The sequence below is a fragment of the Anas platyrhynchos genome, chromosome 12, assembly GCF_047663525.1.
Source record: "Anas platyrhynchos isolate ZD024472 breed Pekin duck chromosome 12, IASCAAS_PekinDuck_T2T, whole genome shotgun sequence".
Classification (NCBI taxonomy): Eukaryota; Metazoa; Chordata; class Aves; order Anseriformes; family Anatidae; genus Anas; species Anas platyrhynchos.
The window spans coordinates 20,195,298-20,216,492 of record NC_092598.1 but is presented as its reverse complement, the minus strand read 5'-3'; the positions used below and the strand labels follow the sequence as shown (position 1 = coordinate 20,216,492).

Sequence of the window (21,195 nt, the reverse complement as noted above, 5' to 3'; positions counted from 1 at the left end):
CAAAACAAAGTACTCCTTTAGTTACAACAAAGCCAACTCATTCCACAACAGTTTTTATGTCTTTAAGAAGGGTTAGCACAGGGATTTCAAAGTTTCAAAAGTCATTAACAGACAAAATTATTTGCTGAGGCTGTACTGCTTGCAGTCCAAACTAAAAAGACAGTTGCTTTCTAAAATACCTGTTACAACTGTAGGTTCCTTTCTAGCTAGCACAGTGTTTTGGACTGATAACTGATCAGTAGAAGATAAATCACCAGCGCAGTCTTTAGCTGGTAGCACCCATGGAGTGGAGGACTGTGAACTGTTTGTGATCACAATCTAGGAAGACTAGCACAGAGGAGAGGAGAGGTCATTTATAAATCTCGCTCACAGATTAGAATAGAAAGATTAGAAGAATGCAGACAAGCTGTTTGATTTATTGCTACTTTGCATGTGACTTAGCAAAATCTGTTTTCCTTCTTGTTTATTCTATTTCACTTGCATATACTTAAGAAGTCAGATCCAAAGAAGAGAAAGATAAATAATTGGTACTGAAAGTTCAGTAGCTTAAAAAAAAGTAGTAAAAAAAAAATAATAATAATAATAAATCCTGCTTTTTTCCAAGCACTGGTTGCATCTGGGATCATTATTTTTTAGTTTATAATCATTGATTCTTTTTTTTTTTCCTAGTGTTTTCCTGATGACAAAAATAAAGATAAGAGTGATACCTAAATTCAAATGGGAGCCTAATTTGTGGAGTGCTTCATTAAACTAAAGCTTCTGTTTTTTGTTTGTTTGTTTGTTTGTTTAGAAATAACATTTTAAAAAGTAAATTTGTTTTTTTCATGTAATTGGAATGTATACAACTGATTAAAATCTCTCCAATTTGATCAATCTTCTGCAGCTCCTATCTGATCATTCACTTTAATTAATCTAACTGGCATCCACCTCAGATTGAAGGAACTTTAAAATTAAGTCTTTAATGATCCACTCTAGTATCATGCAGTACAAATAAAATAATAATATGCCTGGAAGTCTTTGTAAAGCTTATTTATTATTTAATTTTTTATCATTTTTACAGTATGAAATGAATTCTGAATCTCCCACTCTCATCTGAGGACAGCATACCAAACTGCAAATCTGTAATACCCTAACTCATTATATAATATTAAAATATCCGTAATGTTGACACCATTAATCCTGCATTCCTGACACAGGCAAGCTCCAAATAAAAGGCAGTGTACTTCATCTGGGGGAGGATGGGAGGATCAGGTCCTCTGCACTGCTTACTAAGCGATGAAGAAAGACGAGTTAAGGCTACAGAACTCAGATCATGGTTTGAAACAATTTAAATCCTAAACTGTAATGCTGGGTTGATGGTTTTATTTTCATTTCACAAAGGCTTAGATTTAGATTTTGCACACAACTGAATATAATGTCAAATGCACATATGTCCCAAAGATCAAAGTGTGATTGATTGTGAAATATTCACATGCGATAGCCCAGTGAGATTTTGTTCACAAGGGCACCTGTCAGAAGCATAAACTTGGATACAAATCATCAAGTAAGTATGTAAAATCATTATTAAAATCCAGGCATGCAATGAGATAGTCAGTTGTCTGAAATTATTGGACTGGAGCCAGTACAGTGGCTCAACAGACTAATGCTTTGGTCTTTGCAGATCCTCAGGGCCCTGGTTCAGTTCCTCCTGCTACTGGTCAGGTCAATTGTCTGTACCTAGTGTTGACTTTCCTGGCATTTAATGCTAGGAGTAAAGGAAAAAAATGAGAGCCCATAAGTTCCCTTTGACCTGAGCCACAGAAACATCTGCTGGTTGAGTCAGGAGCTGCTTGTTGGCCAAGTTTAACACTAACTGATCCTGTTGCGGATCAGCTCTCTCAGCAGTAGGTGTCACTGCAATAAATAGATGGATTTCAAGGGACAAAGACACACATTCCTAATGAAAATGCAGAAACAGACTATCCCTGAATAGCAAGAGTTTCAAAAAGGAGGATATTGTCCTATTTGACTTTATGTAAAAGGCTGGAAATCTGGTCTGGAGAGAAAAAAAAAAAGATTGAAAAAAAAAAAAAAAAAGACTAACAACAACAACAAAGTAATTCTGCCCTTTAGTCCTATGTCAAAGGGATCCTTTAATTCACATTAATTACTTTCCTGCAATCCCCGGTCTATTAGGTAAAGACTGTTGCATTTAAATGTTAAAAAAATAATAATAATAAAAAATTAAGTTATTTTCTCTAGTGGAACAAAAGACCTAGTTATATGGAAAGATACTGCACACTCAACTGTAGTTTTAGGACTTACAGACCACATGGTTAGCCTATTTTTCCACCAAATTACAGAGTCCATATACAGCCCTATCTGCATGTAGAACAAGGAAAAATAGAATAATACTTATAACAGGTTTGGGGGAGAGGGTAAAGGATGTCTCAAATATAGATTTAATAGAGTAAATATTTTGAAAAATCAGTAACCAATTTACATTTGAAACAATTATATGGTATGCCAATAATATCACAGAGATGTCAGCCAAGTCTACACCATATTTGGTTTCATTATCACAAAATGGCTTGTAGGATAATTAAGGATGCTCCAAATTGCATACTACTAAGTTAGTGGACAAAACAATGCATCACTGAACACACAGGTTACCTGTGATGACGTCAACATAGAAAGTACATGCCTAAGAAAATGTTTTAATGTTGGTCAAGAGTTCAAAAGGAAGAAGAAAGATTCAAACTCTTAACTTTGCATAACTTTGTGCACATGAAAGAGATCATATGTGATGAAGTATATACTGTCAAAATTCACAGATAGCACAACTGCATTTATTTTACTTCCAATAACATTTAACTGGGAATAAGGGAGAGGAAAGAATAAGGGGATACCAATACATTGTTCTTTTCTTTCAGGTCAGTATATTTAAGACAAACCAACATGAAAAAAGCTCCCCCATGCACAAATATATAGAAAGTATAAAGAGCTACTCTATGCAACTGGAAAGAGTTTAACAGCAGTGACATGTTGCTCAGATGTCCCAAGCAGTCATTCATGTCAGGCCATCCTCCTGTACTCTGTAAAGCTCCAAGCATCATGGGCTCAAAGTATACTGTGATCAACACAACGAGAAGAGGGAAAGACATTTTCTGCACATTCCTCTTCATAGCACAGAAATAGTGAACAGCTTAATATAACATCAATACAAACACTTAACAATTTAGAGGTAACTTGCCCAACAGCAGAGTACCCGGATGGCTTCCTAGGCCAGAAAGGGACTGAATTTCAGGACTGTAGAAATGAGTATCCCTAAGTGATCATTTCTACATCTCACTTAGGAAAAAGCTTGCCATAACTTAAATAGATGGCTTATTCTCTGTAAAACAGCCAGGGACAGAATCCAGGACTCTTGACTCCTATTGCTTAGTCCAGTATGCCAGATAGCTTTCTTTTATCAAACATAATTGACTGCTGAAAAGACTGTTTTTTTAACTCATGATGGACCTGTCAGCATAAAATTTTTTGGTTAAAATATTGTGTAGGGCTATTTTGGTTGTTAATAACTGAAATTCTTGGCTGTTAATCCCTTCTACCTCCAGTTTGTCTTCTCTCCTTTCTTTCCTCTTCCCATTTGATTTATTTTTCCCTCTCCCTATAACACATGGTCTTTGTGGCAAAAAGAAAAGACGTAATTTAGAGGGTCATAGTCGTTCTTTGATACAAGTGGCTTTAATGAGTTATTGTTAATATTAATTTCCAGGAAGAGGATAATGTTGAGAAAGCCTCAGTTTCATCAAGGTGAAACCTGAAGCTGAAAGAAGCAAGAATGCTGGGAGGCAGGTGGATGAGTGAAAAAGAAAGCAGACATTACTTAGGTGCTTCTTGTCTTCGTGCTCCCCAGAAAAAGTAGAAAGAGAAAATTCCTTGCAGAATTGAATGGAATAAGACAGATAAGGAAGCTCGACACAAACTCAGACTAGCAATAGTAAAAAATGTTCTTAATTACCACTCAATAAAAATAAAACACTAAAAACACAAATCTCCTTTATCCTTTGGTGTTCTGGTTTGTGCACACTTTTACTGATATATTTCTACTGTTGTCATTTAACTTTATTAATTGATTGCTGCCCTGGGCACAAGCACAAAGCTGGTAGCTCTGGAAGCCACCTAGCACCTCACATGATGCTTTCAAACTGAGATAAGTGGTTTAGACTTAGAGGGTGTGGTCAGCAGTCACTGCACAGTGACAACACCAACAGCTTGATTTTGCAACTGCTATAATCATATCTACCCCAAGGTCAGAAATATGCACAGAACAAACTCTTTTTCAGACTGTAACTTCAGAGAAGAAAAAATTATATTTATGTATATCTGCAGTACTACTGATCACACTGTTCTTTCTGAGGGCTTCATGAGCAGAAAGACAATCTTGAACAGGGCTGCCTATACTTAAAGCAACTGAGTTAGGGATATATTCCCTTATTTCCCTTGCTGCTTTTTAAATTATGTCTACCTGCCTGAGATAGATAATTCTGCTTCACAATAACACTGCCTCTTCCTCTGAACAATGGTGCAAAACAGTCGTAGCAGTTCTGTGATTATGCCAAGGAAGTGACAATAATGTCATATAAACAACCATAAAAAAGGGTCACATCTTCGCAGTACTTTTCAATTCAGGGAGGTATGAGCAGTTAAAAGAACAGGGAATTTCCTCCTACCTTGTGCTGCGAGGTCAAGTGCAAGAAACAGAAAGCCACTTAGTGCACATATCTAAGAAAGCAAAGATGCAAGCACTGATTATGGTAAAACAGTACACACACTTAACTACAATGGCAGCATGACCTTCAGGATCCTGACAAGCTTAGCTCTGACCACTGTTTGGGCATCCCCGTTTTATCTTGGCACAATAACTTTGATCATTAATAGAAGAGGCACTGAAAACTTTGACAGACACAGAGCAAAAAGATGAATATGTGGTAGAAGGAGTGTTAGAAAAGTACAATAACATATTTCAAAGCTATCTTTAGGATAAAAAAATCCTTTAAATAATTTTGATGTTAATTGCAATATTCTGGGCCCATGGCTGGAAAGACAATCTATCATGGTTGATAGGTGAGCAGCAACCAAGCTGACAAAGGAAGTCCGATAAATGCACTCACGGGATGACAGACCCTGGCAAGTTCAATTATGGTTGCCAAGTCAGTAGAGAGGTGGACTCCACTAACTGCAATATACCCTTAACAGGCAGTGCTGGTCAAATGCAGCTCTGACCAAACTCTTTCCAGTGACTGACAGCATCCCTAGAGGCTTTGGCCCTGCAACAGGCTGAGGGCAGCTGAGAAGCCCCAGTGACTGACAGAGTGCTTTACTGCAAGAATTTTGGATACAACACTCAATAAACATAACCAACCCCCAGGAAAACAGTTTCAAGTCTCTTGAATAGCCTGTACAAATGAGCAGTTTGTATTCACTTTCTCCAGTTCACATAAAACTTCGCTTGATATTAATTTGCAAAATCATACTCTGAAGAAGTAGCTATTTTTTAGACATAAACATCCAAGAAAGTCTATTTGGCAATTAACATGTCTATGCTGTAAATCTGCATGAATCTAGAAAAATTCAGCAAAATATGAAGCCAGACGAATGGCAAGGGAAAGGTTCAAGGAAGCAGCCACGGGAGGCAGGGAGTGGGCTCCCACTGCTTGCCATGGGACATCCAAACGCTCCTCACTGTACAGGATTCACTACCAAAAGCCCCAAAGCTAAGAACATTCAGTACTCCCCCAAAACCTCCGTACTGCTTCATTTCCCTAAGTAGAAACTCATTTTTTCTGTTGTACTGACTTCCAGTGCCTTCCACCTATGCTTATATAGAGACTGATATTTAGATCTAATTCAAATGACTTTTCTCTCTTTTACTTACTAGTTTTGAATAGACCAGCTATTATTTGATGTGAGAAGGCATGAAGGGGATGTATATAGCAAATTGTGGCTTCTCATACTTCAGCACAAGATTATCTCAGAATTTAAGTCATATTTAATCAAAACATCAGGCTTCCTTGTAGTTCATTTTTTACTTTTTATTCTCCTTTTTTAAGTCACAAAAGAAGTCCTTTCTCAGATTTTGGTTGTTGGGTTTTATTTTCTTAGTGACTTTTTTAAAATCTAAAAACACTGTTTCTAAACGACTTTGTTCTCTTTCTAGATTCTCCAAAAATATTCTAAAAGGACAATGGTATAAAAATTATACTGTAAAAAAAGTAAGTACTTTGAATGAGCAGAGTTATATCAGTTATATCCCTTGCTTATGAAATACCCGTATCATGTATCCCTTATCCAACAGCAGACTCTTTTAGCTTCAATCACAAGAGCTAACAATATGTTATTGATATGATTTCAGGAAACTGTCAGCAGGCAGCTTAACTTTCAGCTCGTCAGCTATGGTGAGTGTATGCACAAAACGTACCTGTACCCTTCCTTCATGAAAGCTGGCAGTGACGGGAACATTCCTGTCAGCTGTCGGGGCACAATAAAGAGAAACATAAACAGGTCGTCTTCACTAAATGAAGTCTTTCTTGTTATACAACTAAAACTCACCTCTGGTTTCACAGGGAATTTAAACCAGAATCAGAGAAGCGTATCAGAGCTCTGAGATACAGCTGAGTGCTCCCTGTGGGAATCCACACTTAGGAACAGCCGGGCAGGTAACCAAAACCAGGGCTCTGTGCCCTCATCCCCTTCAGCCCCACTCAACCTCCTGCTTAGCACTAGGCCATCCTACAGCCCTTTGGATTTCTGTGAACAAGGTTCAGGCTTTCACCTATTCTCTCCAATTATAGTCAGCACAAAATCAACAGGAAAACAACAGAGCAGGGCAGCTAACTGGGCCACCACACCAAGAAAAAGTGGCTTAAATGATGCCTAATGTTGGGTACACCCTGAGCTCTCCAGATACAGTCAGGATGTTGAATCTGACCAAGGGTGGTGGCCATCAGGACTTCTACTGCCCCCATACTCACTGGGGAGAGGGGTGCAATCAGAAATCAGAAAGAGTTGAGGCTTTTCTGTACAAATATAAAACTTCATTTTCAAGCACTTCTGCTTGAAGGAAAATAAAATTATCATAATAATAAGTAAATAAAGTCCAGTATAGTCAAATTTTTATGTTATCGACTACTATACCTTCAAGAGCTGAAGAATAACCACAAATGTCAGAAGGCAGAACAGGAAGCTAGAAATGCCACTCTTCCCTAGTTTACAAAGCCAGCAATGTTTTTAAACCTAGTTTTCACATTAGTTTACAAGCTTTAATAATAAAAGAGTATGTTGTACTATTCGATGCTGGTCATTTTTTTCTCTGACGATGAAAAATAACAGGCTGCTGCAGGAGCTAGCACAGTTGGTTTTTCTTTTCAAATGATCAGAGGAAGCACCGTACTTTAAGGATGTGCCTTACTTGCTCTTAAAGGGTAAAATGAAATATTCTTCTAGCTATTCTAAGCCTGCCATATAAGTATTATGCTGTTACAGATTTCAAAAGGTTAGCTTCAATGAACCTTACATCAGTATAACCCAAAATAACCCATTCAAGAGAAAAGTAAGAAATAATTGCTGTTTTCTTTTTTTTTTTTTTCCTCAGCTATATTGCTATAATGATTTTGCATAACAGATTGAACAAAGTGCTGTTGTGACAGGTGGTAGAATTCAGCTAGTAAGCACAGAGACAGGGTTCAATTTAGTTTGTGAATCCTTTAATTGTTGTGCAGCTAATTAAAGAAGGTTCTTTACACTCGCAAGTGTTTACCGTTGCTAGTATGCATACATGAAAAATTAAATTGTGCCTTCAAGGGCTGAGAACTATAGAAAAATCATAGCTGATTCTGCAACATGCTTACCAGCTCAAAATAGATGCTTTTCACAATTGGAATTTGTAAAACTTTTTGCTAAGCAAATATAGAGCTAATTAGAAGTGTTCGTTGGACCAATTAACATTTAAATAAATAAGCCATATTGCACATTTCACAGTCTTTATTTAATGATGCTTCTTAACTCTTTGGAAAGATTCCTTTAAGTACAAATAAGTTGTCATAAAAATGAAAGACAAAAATAACACCATAACAGTATATTCTATGCTTTTTTCTTTTCGCCTTGAAGTCTTTTCTAAAACTCTATACCTGTTACTGGGGACAGAGGGAATACACAAATCTGGTTCCTTCTTTCATCTTGTCAAGTTACCTCTCCACCTTTTTGAATACAAACAGCAAAACATATTTGATTACTATTTAAAGTGTTATGATAGCTCTGTTTTGCCCCATGGAACAGAATCTGTTTTAGGAAAAAAAAAAATAAACGAACACTTTTATCTCATAAAATGGCCATTGCAACTAAAAAGAAGGGTGTTCTCAGAATGATTGCTCTTAGAGTAACAAAAGCAGCAGTTTGGAAGTTTCTTATACAAACAGAAGTGAAAAAAAATCTATTTTTCAGGTCTACTGTTAGCATTCCCATACCTAACCCCAGGGCTGCAATTGCCTGTCTCTTTGGGGTCAAGTGATATTTTGTTTTCAAAACAACTGTCTTTTAACTTAACAGTCCCTTTCAATCAATAAGACCCTTCAGTTTGTGTTGAACATACATCTCTCTCTCTTTCAACTTCAAAACCTCTACCTAACACAAAGGTTACATTAAAAAAAGGGGAAAGGTTTCTTGATACTTTTTTCTAAGATGCGTTCCACTACTTTGTAATCATGCTAAGAGCTAACATGGAAGGACTCATTGTTGACCTTGGCTTTCAGCACAGAAAACCAAATTAACAAGGACCAATTAACATTTAAATAAATAAGGGAGATTAACAAAGAATACTCTGCATACCAAAAGGGTAAAATAAACTAAAAGAAAGAGTACAGCATCTCCCTTAATCAGCATGAATAAAATTCCCTGTTGGTGCATGGAAGCATGGGCTGCTCCTTCCTGGACTGGCAAGGCCTGCTGAGCACCGAAAGGGATGCAGCCACGTGTGACGTCAGGCAGTGCTCTCACACTGGCAAGCCCTTGGGAAAACGTGCAGAGACCCCACAGACACGCGATATACTAACCAGAAGAAAGGTGTTGCCCATATTCATAGCCTCTGCTTTGCCTCTTCCATGTGAGGTTTTTGGTATTTGTGATTGCCTGCATCTGGTATCCACTGAGAAGCATGTGGTTTTGAATTGATGGCTGAGAAGAAAAGGGCTTAGACTAGACACCTATTTTACATATTACTACTTTAATTTCATACACTTCCTTTACCTTTTTTCAAGGAAAGGGAGGATATACCTGAAGATGCAACTACCACTGTGTTGAAGAGTCAGGGCCTCTTAGTTGCAGGGACTCCCTGTGCCTCATGATCCAATGGTGCTACACCAGGCAGGATGAATATAAAGGGTTCAATCTCTTTTCACCTTCCCTGCCTCCTGCTCTTCCTTCAGGTAGACCTCTAAAGAAGACTTTCAATTGGCAAAATTTCTTCACCAAATTTGGTTATTATTATACCAACAGAACAATTAAATCCTCCAAGTATTAGTCACCCACAAAGCCTACCTTTTACAAGAAAACTCCTCCTACATAAAGGTTATGAATAATTCTCAGAAGGTTACAACATGATCTATCATTTTAAATATTTGGATTTGGAGTACTGGTTCAGGCCTCTAACTGACAGTCATCTTTATGAATAGTTAAGAGTTCACAGAGATGATTATCATGTACTATTTAAATATGTATAAAGGACAAAGATAATAACAATACTTTGCACTCTAATAGAAGCTTCTGTCTGAAATTCTCAAAGGAGAGTCTAAGTCCTCACAGATGTACACTTACAGCTCATCTGACCTGCACACTTGGTCATTACTATTACTCTTATTTATCAGATTGGGAAACTGGTAGGCTCTCATTGCTGGATTTCTCAAAACTGATAATGTGTGACTTAATTTATAGAGCAGTTGAAGTTTTCCCAAATGTGTAACCCAAACTGAATCATCACTGTAGAAATTTCGACTGGTGATTTGTGCCAAGGCAGAAGTCAATGAGGAAAAATGCAAGGTGCTCTATAGATGCCAACTCCTACTTAAGTCGGGATCCTTCTCACACTGATTTGAGAAGAGAATTATCACCATGCCTTACCCAAGACATAGGCTGACTGATCAGTACCCTCTGTCCAGCCATAATAAGCATTTCTGTAACCTCAAAGATTATTTTAGATTTTTTCCCACTCTTAAAACTAAGAAATAAAACAAACAAACAAAAAAAGGGCTCTCACTTGGGAGCTATACTTTCTTGTGTGAAAAGTGCTTCTCTGTACTTCTCTGGAATTACAAAACTTGTATATAATACTGCTTCCCCCAGGCACACCCCAAATCCTCTGCTTTGATGAAGTTAAACTTTCCAGTCTTCTGATCAAGAATGTGGAAGAAAGGGACTCTTTTAGCCTATGAAATACAGAATTCTAACCACATGAAGATTTTGCATGTGCTCAATAGTATCTTTCATAGAAATCATGAAAATAGCTAGAAATTTCAAAGGGAAATGTAAAAAAATAAGGACCCCAAATGTAAGCACTACTCCAATTAACTGTAAAGCTTGAAGCGCTGCTAAAAAGTTGGTTGGATTTGCAAACTGGACCTGGACAATTTGAACTAATGAAAACAAATCCAAAAGTCCTCTAGTCCTTAAGGCCATATTTACAAAAGGGTTAACTAGTCCCGAATAATTCTGCCAACATATTAGGAAAACATGCTTTACTTCCTACATTACTAATATAAGTCACCTATTATACAACTTAGTTTCATATACAAATAATTTTCTTAACCAAGAGGAAAAATGCAAATAAAAATCACATCTCTCAAAGCACACAATTTTTCATGCTTCCTTTTACAAAACTAGCATTGCTTCAACATTTTAAAAAATCTCATCGTGTCAGAGCAACACAGATGATATTCAGATCTTTTTTGTGTAACGAGTAAAAAAAAAAATATACCAGTTAACAATACATAGTTCCGAATGAGAGAGAAATTGGGAAAATCTGTTTTAATGTGATTCTTTTCAAAAGCCTGAGCTAACCGGGAGCTGGTATCATGAAAACCCCTCTGAAAGACAACTTTTCTTGAGAAAAATGTACTGATGAAGTGGACTGGACTGATTTTGTTCACTAGACAGTCTGTCCTGTCAGGGTGTCTGTGTTCCCTCCCTCTCTCACCTCAAGCCAATCTACTTGCCATAATTTCCCTGACAGCACTATACTCAGCAGCAACTTTTTTTTTCCTCGATTCTTTAAATCAGAATAACAAAGTTACTGAAATAACATCCCAAGCCCCTGGCTGCACTACTGCTAACACAAGGGAGCTCTGATCTCATTTGATTTCCTATAGCTAATCACAAACAGCAAGAGACTGAATTCCCTCATCTCAAATATAACCATCTAAAGTTAAGTAAAATTCAGCATAACATTCACAGATACAGAAGATCAGAAAATTGGTTCACAACAACTTATCACAGAGTAACATGTTAGCACAAGTTAACTGATTCACAGTAATTTTTAGTGTACATGCTCTTGGCAAATGTGATGTAAACTTACTACAGCTTTCAGTGAAAGACATATTTCACTGGTTTCATTAGGGCTAAACTAATACATTGCTTCTCGCATGCTGTGAGGCAGGAACTACTACAGAGACAGATACAGCAGCTGACAATTGGTAATCTGGGTGTTGGGTCAGTATTTAATGCTAGGTTCTGTGCTCTTCCACCTGGATTCAGAAAATCAGGTATTTCGAACCGCAGTTTCTTTTGACAGGTTTTCATTAAAACGCCTGAGTTAAATTTTTCATTTTAAGCTATAAGACTTCTTCCTAGGGCCTGTTTGCTGTGGAAGTCCCAAACATAGAATAGGATATGAGCTGGCAAAAATAATAAAATGAAATCAAAAAAACTAAATCACAAACTAACCAAACTTCTTAATATGCCGCAATACCAAGGTTTAAGACAGTGAGAGATACAAGCTTAAAAAGCTCTCATGATGGACCCAATCTCCTACCAACTTGGTGGAAATCTTTCTAATCCTCTTAATGATCTTTGGTTCAAGTCCATGCTGAATTAGTGACAACTAATTTATATCCACATATGATCTCTGTGCAGAATTTGAATTCCCAAGTCTATAGAGCTTACTGATACAAACAACCACATATATGCACAAAAATTTAACTTACCCTTATCCTTTATCTTTCATTGCACTCTTTGAAACTAAACATAAAAGTCAAGTCCAGTATTTAGAGTTTTTTTTTTTTTTTTTTTTTTTTTTTTGCCACCCGGAAAATTACTTTCAGTAACGAAAAGCAATCTGAATTAAAAAAAAAAAAAAAAAAAAAATGACAAAGCTTTCTAAAGTATGATGTACAAAACACTAACAAAAAAATTCACCTATGTGTAATTTCACTACAAGCCACACACCATATAACTGCACGCTATTCTGGTGTTTCTTTCTTACTCCAAAACACTTACAAGGTGAACAGAGAGTCTTACGTTACACATTACTGACTAGCTCTGTAAGTTTTTGTAAATTAAAATTAGAATAAAAATTCAAATGGCAAAAAAATCTCTCCAGGATTTTCCAGTTTCTTCTGCATTATTTCACTTATTTCCTTATTTCACTTACTTCACATTATTTCCATTCAGAAGAGTGGAATGCTCTTCTACCACTGCCACTGCTGCTATCACCTTGTCTCTTTTTGGGGATACATCTTTGCAATAGAAAGGAGTTGATCAAGTGATACAAGACAGAGTGGGGAAAAAACAAACAAACAAACAAAACACAACAATGCACTGAAATTATTCCTAATAGCAATTATTTTCCTAATTCCTTTAGAGACTAAAACTAACCATTGAAAATCTTTGCTTTATCTTGGATTTGCTATAGACTGGATTCATGCTAAGAGTGGATTCAGACTGATGAATCTGCTTCCTATAGAAGGTAAGCGTGCATCATTTCAAGTCGGAACAGGGAGCAGATGCAATATGATATGCCCAACCTCTCAACAGAATCATCTCTGCAGAAAAAAAAATGTACTGGCTACAAAACATGCATCCACACATACCAGTGGAAAAACTGGTATGGCTAATTTTATGTCTTCCATCCTTGACATATGGAACATGCTAAATACTTCTGTTCAGCTGTAGCCACGTCTACTCAAATCACAAATTATATAATAATGAAGAGTAACATACCTTCAAAATGAACATAAAACACATTTATTTTGCAAGCCAGTCTACAGGCAGCTGTGTCTTCCCTAAATGAAGGAAAAATATATTGCAAACTTAGATAGTTCCAGAAGTTTACAATGCAAAACTTTGGCAAAAATGGTTATAAGCAAAATACACATTTTTCCATACTGTTAGCTGTTAATTTCATTCAACTAACATTGATCAGCATCAAAAATATGTAAATGCTGTTCCTCAAAAAGCACCCAGAACAATTTCTACTTATCACAGAATCATAAGATATCCAAGTTGGAAGATACCCACAAGGATCATTGAATCCAACTCCTTGGTCTCCAAAGGACCTCCCAATAAAAAAATAAATAGAGCAGGTGTCTAAGATTGTTGTTCAAATACTTCTTGAGCTCTGTCAGGCTCAGTGCCATGACCACTGCCCTGAGGAGCCTGTTCCTGTGCCCAACCACCCTCCTAAAGGACCCAAAATATTTTCAATAAGAAAATAGACAAATTTGTTCAATACACTTGATATCTCAGGCAGATACAGAGTCATTTTACAGATGCAGAACAGAAGCTGAGGAAAAGTTAACTTGCAAATAAATACTGGTAGCATTGGCTAGAGCCATTTCTCTGTCAGACTATGAGATTGTCTAGCACATGATATGAGTTGCTCTTTCTGTTCTTATTGTGGCTTTTTTTTTTTTTTTTTTTTTAAGGACACAATCCATCTCAGCTATTGGCAGCTGTTCTAGCATGTCATCTACCTATATTAGACATAATATAGGTAGAACAAAATCATGAAATCCTCTCAAAATCTGTGTCTACTCTGTGGGAAGGGAATGTGCATAATATTTAAGACAGTTTTCTTTTACCCTGTTCAGAAAAAATAGGCTTCCAGAATCCAAGCAAACTATACTTAGTATTTCACCAAAGGGCACACACCACTTCCACTGTTTCAATACAAACACCTTTTTTCAATATAATTTTACAGGAATAAAGACTAAATTGTTACTTACAAGATTCATTTTGTAAAGACAATAATTAACGGACTACACATGGAAGTGAGGTGGAGAATATCATGCATTATTCTGTTGGTGAGTACATCATTTTAGTAATTAATGCCGACATCATCTTTTTAAAATGCATTAAGACAACATATACTCTGACATGGACAACATATACTCTGCCCAGTGGTTGCTTTTTTTTTTTTTGGGGGGGGGGCGGGGAGGATGGTGGTGGTGGAATATTATTTGTTGTGCCTGAGCAGAAATGTTGCTACTACTGCAGTGGGGTTCCTCCACCCAGGGAGGTCCTCCCTCACAGATTATCTCCCTCGCAGGTTTCAGGTAGAAAAGCAGCTGATGGTAATCTTTCAACTTTCAACCCATTCGCCAACAGACTCCGGTTCCCGTTCTCTTTCTTCCTCCTTCTCATACCTAACGTTCAAATAGCTGTTCTTTATTATTGTTTCCCAAATAAAGTGCAACCTTTCTTTCCACAGAAAATCAATGATTGGAGAAAAGGAGGAGGCAACAGTTTAGTTCAGTGATGTAAACCCATGAAAGTCTTTCATCAGCTTCCCTGACAGGAACTGGGAAGATTAGAGATACCATTTATGTCTTTGAAAAAGAAATTCTGAACATGTCTCTATCCTTCTCAACAAGGTAGTGTCTAAGCACCATAATTCTAAGGTTCTAGGTATGTCAGAAGTTAGTGCCTTTTGTGACTCAAGGCTATTGTATTTTTTTAGATGTTTATTGACCTGTTTATTATTATCTATTTATTGAGCTGTTTTCCATGAATGTCTAATCCTCTTCTGAGCCTACTGATGCTGTCTGCCTCTACAGATTCCCTTGGGAGCAAGTTCCAGAAGTTCACTACTGACCATGTAAAAAAATATTTCCGGTTATCTGTTTTAAGCAGATATCCTGCTACCTCCACTGAGGGGTTCTAGTTATGGCTTTGTGAGATTGGTGGAAAAGAAGGGAGCTGACTAGAGAAGAGTATTGATGGGATTTTGCTTCTACAGCTATTCATTTTTTCCCAGTGAAAAGTGAGTGCCCAAAAAGTTTCAATGAAACTTAGAAGTAAGATCCTGACTTAACAGTACGAGACTCATTGAGCATCTTTGCTAATGTACCTTAGCTAATACAGTCTACTGCTTCTTATAATTCATCCCTGGATGATGAAAAGATGATACATTTTATAGCATTGAAGACTTCTTCCATAAGCTAATATTCAACCCCTATATACAAGCAGTGTCTCTTTGAGTAAGAGTATTTGAGGATTTATAGTTTTGTCACAATTGAAATGGGGCATCTATCATGGCTGATGTTTATTCAGGTCCAGAGAGGAGTGTTTTTATATTTTTATATTAAAAAATAAAAATAAAAATAAAAATTCTTCCTATTTTGACTAAGAAGAAAGAGATGAAAATGTCAGAAAAAAGCTTTCACAACAGCACTTTTCAGAAATATTCACCCAAATTTGGGTTTGAAGACTGCATAGACTGCATAGCTGAACCCAAAGCCAGTTCAGCTGAGAAAGACTAACGAAAACACTTCTTCATCTGGCAGGGACTGTTGTTCCAAGCTGTGTCCAGATGATTCTCTCCACCCCCACTCTCCAAAACTAAAACTATTATAAAAAATAACCATTCTTTTAACTTAGTTTGGAAAAAAAAATCTCCCAACCATGGTTGGAGCCAAATGGCCCTTCAGGCTACTACTGAAGAATCAATTACATTAGCTGTAAGCCTAAGAGAGTCCTGGGGACAATCAGTCAGAGACATAATAGCTGTGAGGGAATTGTTAAGCAAATTGAGGGATTCTTTAGGTAATTGGGATTGGACAACCAGGTCATACTTAATTTGAAGCATCCATTCCATACAAGTGCTTCAGAGGTATAGTAGGAACTACAGACAGTAAAGCCTAATCGTGCAGCTACTAACTCAGTGCTTTTAAAGGGACAACCCCCAGCTCCCTATTCCTCCCCCCACCCCCAGACCCCTGTCCAATCTTGTGCATAATATTTAATAGCATTGTGCTCACTTTCTGCAGAGGAGAATTAATACAGCTACTGCAGGGTCAAATCAGGGAGCTGAGAGCCAAGGCTCAGCAGCCTTCAGGGAGAACCCGTAGTGCTTATTCACAGCCAGGGACACTAAATGCTCAGGGTTTCCCACCAAAACTGAGAAGCAGAAAAATGGACAATTCAATGTTTTAAGATAGTCCAAAGATAGTGGGGAGGTACATTTTTCTCTTTCTGCTGTTGACTTTGTCTTCAGCATGCTAAATGTACACTTAACTACAAATTCTGGTCTTCCAAGGAGACACTGCACAAATTCACAACACCTACTTCAAACTTTGAAATAATGTTTAGGGAATAAATACTTTCTAGGCAAAAAGACATTGTCCGTTCTAAGAGGTCAGTCCAAGGGGGCTACTCAGAGGTTTCAGATCAAATTAGATTTCCCACCATAATTAGACAGGGAAGTATTCCAAAATCAAAAAGTTCTTAATCTACTTTGTCCATTGAAACAACTTTCAGAAAAGAAAAAAAAAAAAAAAAAAAAAAAAAAAGTACGCTCAAAGTTCATGTCCAGTTTGCTTTTGGAGAAACCTGTCGCAAGAATCTACTGTTGATATTTTTTGGCTTCTCCAGAGAGAAGCAAGCCAATTAGGTTGATACAATAGGGACTGCGGGACTGCAGTCCCAGGAGAGATTAATTCTTTGTTGGACTGCCCTGAAATTTCACAAGGTAGACAAAGAGAGCCAGCAAACATGACCATAAGAGTGCCAATACCAAAGCCAAAAAATCCTCATCTCCCTTTTCTCAGATTCTTTTCTGGAACTAACTTGAGGAGAAACCTTAAATCTGGGTCTCTTGGCAAAGAGTACCTAAAATAATTGCCCAGAATGGAAGATTCTGCTAGTGCCACAATTCTTTGGCAAGGCAAGGCAAAAACTGGGAAGAGAAGGATAAAGAACAGAACCTGGATGACTGAAGGGTGCCAAAGCAAGAGGTTTGTGCCAGTTGCCATTCTGCTTGAAATCTGCACTGAGGAGCCCAGTGGTCTCTGCTCCCAGCAAGCTGGCCATGGCATAGAAGAGTTGGCTACGGCTGACCCTGGCAGCACAGCTGATGACAGCAAAAACTCAGAGCAGCAGACGGGCCAATAGCCCATTGGTGGAGGTCAGGAATATCTGATCATGCACGCTTCTGCCATTACAGAGCTCTCACTGAGTACAAATCCAGCCCATTTCATGCTCCTGATTTAGATAATGTTTTAACTGCTGATCAGATCGGTTAGCATTTTTCTAGCCTTGACAGAACAAAAGCCAACAGACACCGGATGCAATTCTACCTCTAATGTTTAGAGCTGTGACATGATCTATTCAGCCAGGTTATAGCTTTCTAAAGTTATCCAGCAGAATGCCAGTAGTCACCCAGCAACAGCAGCTTTTACATAGGGAAACCATGTAAAACAGAAAAAATGTAAAACCCCTGATCTGGAACATACTGCATTAACTGAAGAAAGTCTTTCCACTCCACACACTACACTAACACCAATTTAGGTGAGTGAGCAGGCAATCAGTCTCCCATGAGACCAGTTAAACAGGCTATGGTATACCTGCTGAATTGGCTGGACAACATCAGGAGTCAAAGCCTAGGGAGCACTTGAAGAGTACGGCAAATAACCCATCTACAAAAATAATCATCATCAAAAACAGTCATCCACAAAAATTTTGCCAATCAGTGCTTTGAAAAATGAGCCATCACTTTCTGTGAAGATAACGGATGGGAATTCAGTCTGTGTCACAGCTACAGGAAGAAAAAAAAATGTCTGTTGCTTTGGACTACAGGATTGCTGAGAGCAGAAAATTTGGACTTAGTGCATTGTGATGTCAAAATGGTCAGGGTTAGATAGTGGCTCTCTTTTGTCCAGAGTGCTGCAAATAAATTTATTTTGTGTGTAGGAAGAAAGCCCAGATAAAAAATTTATGCCAGCAGCATCTTTAAGAGACCTTACTTGGTACAACCTGGGTGAAACTTCAGAAAAAGTAAAGGCAGTCAAATGGGTACCTACAAGTAGAAACAAATATTTACAAAATGACTGATAATGATCTAGCCTCTTACAAGTCCCAGATCAACAAAGAAAGCAATATGATACTGTTCAGAGGTGCTTCTGCTAACAGAAACACATTTAGCAACAAAATAATTGGAAAAAAAGTAATAAATAGTCATTAATTCATTTTTTTTATGTTTTAAATAGGCTATGCTTCTGTGACAATTATGAAACAGTTCTGAAGTACCAGAAGTTTGGAAGGCCCATTCACTATATTTGCTTTCTACAGCTGTATCCCCGCAGACGTTAGCAATGGTATATTTTCAAAGGATGTATGTAGCAGTCATGCTTAACAAAGGCTACTTACCCCCAAAAACTGGGAAGGATGCATAGTTTACTGTTGACATCATAAACATCAGGTATCTCAATGCCGTCCTTATACGGCCATGACTGCCTGAGATGACCAATGGAGAGTATCTACATACAACAGAATACCTCATATGCAATACATGCAATCTTTGAACAAGTAGACAAATTAAATACAAAATTCAGGATTCTTCACTTAGGGCAACAGTACCATTTGAAACTCTAATTTATCATGTGTTGTATCTTTCAATCTTGTATTTTATGGATGTTGCTCTACTTTGGAAGAAGGTATATTGAAAAACCTGAATGCCACCTGAGAGAAGCTTTACTCAGCCACAAGATGGATGTTTTTGCCTATCCAAAAATCAGACAGTATGGACCACAAAAGTGCCAGCTTCAATCATAGCTGACAACATTTTGACACACAATGGAGTTAATTACTTATAAGAACAAGGTCTAGACACTGGGAGATGTCACCTGCTTCCATCCTGCTCCATTTCTGACATGACCAAACTACCATAATACATTACTGTACTTCAGGGTCAGGCTCAAGCTGCCCTCCATGTCCAGACACAGAGGGGAGGGAGAAAAGGTTGATTTGCTTTGACACCTGGGAATAACTGCATCACCTTGGGAAACTGCGTTTCAAATCTTGCATCTGATTATAATTATTTGGTGATGATCAACTCCCCCTTTAGATTAATTTTAAATGTTTCTGAGTTGGAGAGATGAATGACTGGAATTATACGGGAAGAGTGACAGGAGAAGGACATAAAAAAACTCTTGTTCTTTCAATTCTTGTAGTTGGCAAAAACCTTAAGAAAGTATTGTGAATTAAATTTCCTCACAGTGGTAACCTGTGTAGTTGTAACCTGTAACCAGTTAAAACCATAATGTTGCCTGGTTCATAACAACTGCTGACTGTTGTGACTAAAATATTTCATAACTTTGGTATAGGGAGAGGAGAAGACACATGGCACCATTCATGCTGAATGCACATCACTGCTCTTACTATATGTTCTTTTACGTCTTAGAGGGATGATAGATAAACTTGAAGGTTTCATATTCTCCTGCTGAATCTCTCTCTCACGTTGATGATCTTCCTCTTTTCAGTTCCACAAAACAACAACATGATTACTTATAAGAACAAGGTACTAGTTAAAATTCAAAAGTAGAAACAAAATTAATGTACTTGATCAGAACCTGAGGCCCAGGTTCTGTTATGTTCTGCAGGCACCATGCCCAATGCCCCTAAGGCAATTTAAGGAATGCTGCTTTGCACCTGTGGGGTTTCCATACTGCCTTCCCCTGCTGAGCCTGAGAACAGCCTATATAATCCAGAATCAGGAAGGTAGCATGCTTTCTGATTAATGAATGCATTGAAATTTCACAGTCCAAGACACATTTTCATTGTTGGCTCTTCCCCAGCTGATACTGATACTTAGTCTCATGATACTTCATTACTGATATATATGCGTACGGTGAAATCTCTAAAGTAGTGTCTGAACCCTAGCTCAGCCATGCCAGACAGAATGCCTGGCTTGATGTCTTCTTTCATCTGCCACATTTTACCAGATTTCAAGAAGATGGCTGTCTTAATCTCTTTCATTTAGAGGAAGGTATCTGAGAATAGGAAATAAAACTGACCAGTAAGAAAGGAGCAGCTGCTATAACCAAACTGATGATGACAGTGCCACTATCAAACAGAACTGAGAAATTCCTATTACCTTCTATCTAGCCATTGCCTCAGATATTCAATATGTTTTAAGTGCACAGGCTTAATTTGCTTTTACACACATCATGAAAACAAATCTAAGGAAAGACCACCATGTGGTTGAATCTGCAGTCAACTAGTTGATATACCAAAAAAGTGCTAGGCCATAAAATCAGTATAGTCAATTTAATCTAATAAAATACAATGGATTCTTCTCCCACATACCGTTAGTCTTAAAAATAGTCTTTATACATATGAGAAAACCCGTGATGTTTACAAGAATAACAGTTTGCATCATTGGGCAATAAAGCCTGATACTCTCTTTGCAAACAGATAAATATTTGTACACTGGTACTGTGTGACCATCTACCCAAATATTATCTGTGTGCATGTAGAATAGAGCACATTTTGCCAGTTGCTTTGTTTTGCCAGTTGCTGAAACTATAGCAACTGTTTCCTTTTCTTCCTTTCTAAGCTCTACTAGTCCATAAGAGCAAAAACCACGTTCTGCACTGATACTGAGGACAAATAAGTGATTCATGGGGACTTAATACTACTAAACACTTATATAGCACTTTACATATTCAGAGTGTTGTACAAATATTAACAAATTAATCCTCACAGCAACCTACAGGGTACATAAGTATTTTCCAAAATAGGGCCAAATTTGTTGCTCATGTATACATGTACAGCTGCAACAGAGCTACACCCACTGACATCAGGAATAGATTTAGACACAGAAATCAGACAGCAGCAGTACATGACACAAAGCCATGCCGGAAGACTTGTCAAAAAACTCAGATTAGGATT

The 21,195-nt window shown here is 37.5% G+C and overlaps 1 protein-coding gene across 22 annotated transcripts in view; it reads right to left on the bottom strand.

The window, feature by feature from the left end:
- The window catches only part of ZNF536 (zinc finger protein 536), a 347,101-nt gene that overhangs the window by 191,031 nt on the left and 134,875 nt on the right, over positions 1-21,195 (bottom strand). Inside the window, exons 6-8 of one of the 22 annotated variants that reach the window (XM_021272916.4) lie at positions 13,249-13,310; positions 6,464-6,513; positions 4,716-4,767 (exon numbers count right to left, since the gene is read on the bottom strand). The exons of 17 other annotated variants lie outside the window; for them this stretch is intronic. The gene's annotated coding sequence lies outside the window, so the exon portion shown is untranslated. The remainder of the gene's footprint in view (positions 1-4,715; positions 4,768-6,463; positions 6,514-13,248; positions 13,311-21,195) is intronic. 4 more of the 22 variants (XM_021272918.4, XM_021272917.4, XM_013100270.5 and 1 more) reach the window with 4 other exon arrangements.